This window comes from Myotis brandtii, unplaced genomic scaffold (assembly GCF_000412655.1).
Source record: "Myotis brandtii unplaced genomic scaffold, ASM41265v1 scaffold62, whole genome shotgun sequence".
Taxonomy (NCBI): domain Eukaryota; kingdom Metazoa; phylum Chordata; class Mammalia; order Chiroptera; family Vespertilionidae; genus Myotis; species Myotis brandtii.
Window position 1 is genome coordinate 2,022,692 of NW_005370366.1, and position 4,642 is coordinate 2,027,333.

The 4,642-nt window shown below is 51.7% G+C and overlaps 1 pseudogene; it reads left to right on the top strand.

The window, feature by feature from the left end:
• Positions 1 to 574: 574 nt before the first annotated feature.
• The window catches only part of LOC102256736, a 6,093-nt pseudogene continuing 2,025 nt past the window's right edge, over positions 575 to 4,642 (top strand).

Sequence of the window (4,642 nt, forward strand, 5' to 3'; positions counted from 1 at the left end):
GGTGTTGTAGGAAGTGGTGGTGACTCAGCAAGCATTTTTCCTTTGCCTGAGTCAGTCCAAATCACAGCCAATACGGGGTAGGACAGGCTTCTAAAAGGGCGTGGGGCCTCATCCTCAACCACCAGTGAAGAAGCAGACGAGTCCTCAGTGAAGAAGAAATGACATGTTGGTGCCGTGAACTCGGCGTAGGAGTGATTGGGGAAGCTAAGATGACGGTGCCGGGCCCTGAGCAGATGGCAGGCATAAGACGCTCCAGTCCCTGCTGACGTAGACCAGCCACTAGGCCCTGACCTGCAGGCTGGACAAGACAACCGGGGTCCAGGCCACATGGAGCTCAGTCAGAAATAGGCCTGGCCAGAGGCCATGAGACTCCCTGGGAAACCGGAAACCTCTTGTCAACCACGTTTTGGCTGTGGCCTCAGGAGGCAGCAGAGCACCCCTGGGCCCACGGCCAAGCAGTCAGAGAATGTGAGATGCAGGCATCTCCAACCCTAAGTTCTAGAAAGAGGTTTCCCTTTTCCGTTCTGCTGCTCAAATCCCTACTGAGCATTACCAGGTGCCAATTCTCCATGAAATGCCCGAGACCAAGGTGAGGAAGACAACGGTGCTGCTGGGAAAAGCTTACATTCAGATAAAAAGTGAGACAGCAACTATAATGCAGCGGAAGACACTCCACCTGGGCCTCAGCCCTGCACTCATATTCCCACAAGAGTGCTCCTGGCTAAGTGGGATTTCAAGGTGCCCCTCCTCCTTCCTTCCCTCCCTCCTTGTTGCTCCTCTCCTCTCCTCTCCTCTCTCCTCTCCTCTCCTTCTCCTCTCCCTCCTCTCCTCTCCTCTCCTTCATTCACCCCTTCCCATGAGAGGACAGACCTCACTCATCATGAGTTTGGGAGATGGATTTGGCCCCTGAGTCTCAGCGCCCTCTGGTCCCTCCCATGTGGTTCTGGCCTGTTCTGGGCTGTGGGGTCTGCTGGCTGGGCAGGCTGTGCCCCTGCAGAAGAGGCCAGCAGTTAATGAGTAGCCAGCTAATCCATCAATTTTGGAAAGAGGTATCAAAAGCCACTTTAGCTTTGGCCAGTTTGGCTATGTGGATAGAGCATCGGCCCTCGGACTCTAGGGTCCCAGGTTCAATTCCGGTCAAGGGCACATACCTCATTTGCAGGCTTGATCCCTGGCCTTATTCAGGGTCCATATGGGAGGCAACCAATCGATGTGTTTCTCTCACATTGATGTTTCTCTCTGTGTGTCTCTCCCTCTCCTTTTCACTCTCTCTTAAAAAAATATCAATGGAAAAATATCCTCAGGTGATGACTGAGAGAGAGAGAGAGAGAGAGAGAGAGGGGCTACTTTATCCTGCCTCTATAAAGCTGACATTTCATTCCCATCTGTCCGTCCTGTGTCTTATTTCTTATTTTGTTCTGAACTTGGGAGGGAGCTCAGGGGGTGCCCCACGGAGCCCAACCAGAGACCTGTGGCTAAGTGGCAGTTTGTGAAAGCCCAGAGCCTGGCCTCCCTTCCACTCAGCGCTGAGTGTCTGTAGGGTCTATATCCACAGAACAAAGGAAGGAGCGGTGCACTCTGCCTCGGGTGGCTGGGGTGAAGACATTCCACCGAAGCCTGGAGCGGCTCAGGAAGAATAGACCCTCACTAGGCAGAGGAGGAGCAGTGAGGCGTGCTGGGCAGGTTGACAGCTTAGGCTGAGAGTGGCCCTCCCTGGGTGCCATGTGAGGACCTCCTGGAACTCGGTGCCAGCCAGGCCTCCTCATGGTTCCTCCCTTCATGGGACCAGACCCCCAAGTCTCCCTCAAAGACCCTCTTACTTCCCACACCCTTGCCCAGAACCGTGCTCTCTAGCTGAAGTCTACAACCACCCTCTTTTGTCACCCACTATGGCCATGAAGGACGCTCTTGGTTTTCCTTGTTTCCTCACCCACCTCATGTCCCATCATTTCTGAAAGACTCTGGTGCTTCCTGTCCATCCGATGTGGTTGGATGCTCTCCCCGTGGTCACAGAGAGTAAGTGTCTTATGACCTCTGCCTGCCCTCATGGGTCACGGTCACACAGTGAACGTCACAGCACTGCTCGCTCCCTCCGATGCAGCCCAGCGGCTCCTCTCTGCTCAGAAGTTGCCCTGTTCAGGGAGTTCCTGACCAGAGAGACTTGGAGACACAGACTGCTTTCTTTCAACCCTCACAGCAACAAATAGGTCCATTTTCTGAGTCATCGAGAGAAGCTGAACTTCTAAGAGACAGAATCAAGCCCAGAGAGTTTCAGGGAACTCCTTTTATTCCCTAACTCAGATATGCAGCACCCGGAAGAGGCAAGTTCACAGAGACAGAAGGTGTCAGGGTGGCTGCCAGGGACTGGGGGCACGGGAGTGGGGAGGTGACCCTCCTGGTTTCTCAGCCCTTTAGCGGCCATCATCTCCGAGGGCCCCAGAGCCACCTCCACAACCCACTCTGGAGGCTGGACGGTAAGGACCAGTCCCGGCCAAGTGCTGGGGACACTGTCCGGTCAGTGGTGTGTCCCCTTCTCTGGCTCACCCTGACAGGGCTGACACTGTCACCATCTGCATCTCTCTGATGGAGACATTCCACCTGTGAGGTTTGCGGCTCTTGTCGGCACCTGAGATAAAGCCTGAGACCTGCTCCATCCCTTGTGATTACATACACAAGGCCCCGTGGGAAGGCAAGGGCCTACTCTGGGCCATGTCAGCCTCTCCCAACAGCACTGCACCATGGGCACCATCCTCAAATGCCAATGTCCCCAAAAGGCCAAGAGCTCTCGGTCCACTCGACTTCACTGTTGCCGCTCACTTAGATCTCCTCACCCCCTCGGCGCCTCCCAGCCTCCCTGCCTGCACTCCTCCCAGCTTCACCCCTTCCCATCCAGACCTCATGGCCACACCTGAACCCCTGGCCTCACTGGCCTTCGGGCAGACCTCACACGCAATCCTGGTGCTGGTTAACTCTCCTCACCTGGTCCTGCCAGGGAAAAGCGCCTAACTGTGCTTGTCACCTACAGTCCAACCTGGGACTGACAGTCTGTTCTGTCATCCAAGGCCTTGGACATCTGGTCCCAGTCCACACTGCCAAACTCGCCTTTTATTGCTTCCCTAGTGAAGTCCTTCACACAGGCCAAATGGTCTCTTCCTGGACCCAAGCACATGTCCCATTATCTTTTTTAAAATTGTGGTAAAATACACATGACGTAAAATTTACCATTTTTAAGTGCGTGGTTCAGAGGTATCATATACATTCATATTGTTGTGCTACCAATCACCTCCATCCATCTTTTCATCTTGCAAAACTGAAACCGTCCCCATTAAACACTGACTCCCTGTCCACCCTCCCCCAGCCCCTGGTAACCACCATTATACATTAAAAGAAATGTCTCTAGTCAAGCCAGTGTTGCTCAGTGGTTGAGCCTTGATCTATGAAAGAGGAGGTCATGGTTCCATTCCCAGTCAGGGTACATGTCCGGGTTGTGGGCTCAGTCCCCAGTAAGGGGTGTGCAGGAGGCAGCCGGTCAATGATTCTCTCTCACCATTGATGTTTCTACCTCTCTCTCCCTCTCCTTTCTTCTCTGAAAGCAATAAAATATATATTTTTAAAAATATGAGAGTTTATTCAAGACATTCATCCAGGTATGGTTGATTGCCAAGATGTTGGCTCTCTCCTAAGAAAACCTGAAGAAATATTAAAATACTAGCAATAATGCTATGTAGTAAATACAAACATTGTTACTTTCAGTGGGGCAGGCTCCCGGGTGATGTGAAGGCAAGGTTCGTCAATGCCCTGGGAAAACACTGGTCTGGTGTAGAATTTAAATATGTGACACTGGCTGTAAACTTGTGACTTAACTGAGGCAGGACAGTTTTGTAAGGAAAAAGTGCCCTAAAGTCAAGACACTGGACTGTGTTGTTATGAAATTCAGCAGAAGATCACAGAGATGGAGGCTTTTACAACAAAACGGAATCTGGCTCCTAATATCTCAAGTGGCATGTAACTCGCCCCACCGTGTGCCTTAAGAAATGTGTACAGAACATTTACAATCATGTCAGAAGCTATTTGAGTTACTATGACTTTTCTTTACTACCATTGTCTTCTTATGAGGTAGACTGTGTTTCCAGTGTGTATCTGTGAATTACTACTTTATAATTCAGAACAAACAGATTGTAAATCCTTCCAGTGGACAGAGATTGGCACAGACTTCAGCACAATGATTTCTTGGAGGTGAGGTGAGACTTTCTCCTCTGCCCCAATACCTAGTGCGTGGCCTTGTCTGAGCAGATGTTCAATAACCAGTAGTTGAATTAATTTACGAAAGTACTGGTAAAAGATACGAACAACTCACAGAGTAACTGAACACTGCACTGCCGGTTCTATAGCAAGTAGGTAATGGACAGTACTAGTAAACAGGCCTAGACTAGTAATTTTAAACTAAAAGGGGGGAAAAATCAAGCTGGTTGTTAGGCACCTTAAACTCGGGTGCTTAAAGAAGGACGCCAGGGCCACTCCAGATCCAGTGCTGGAGGCCGGCCCGGTGGCCCATGGGCCACTGCCGGTGCCCCTGGTGCTGGACAACGGGTCGTTTCAGGTCCGTGCGGGCTGGGCTTGCCCTGGGCGGGAGGCAGCCCGG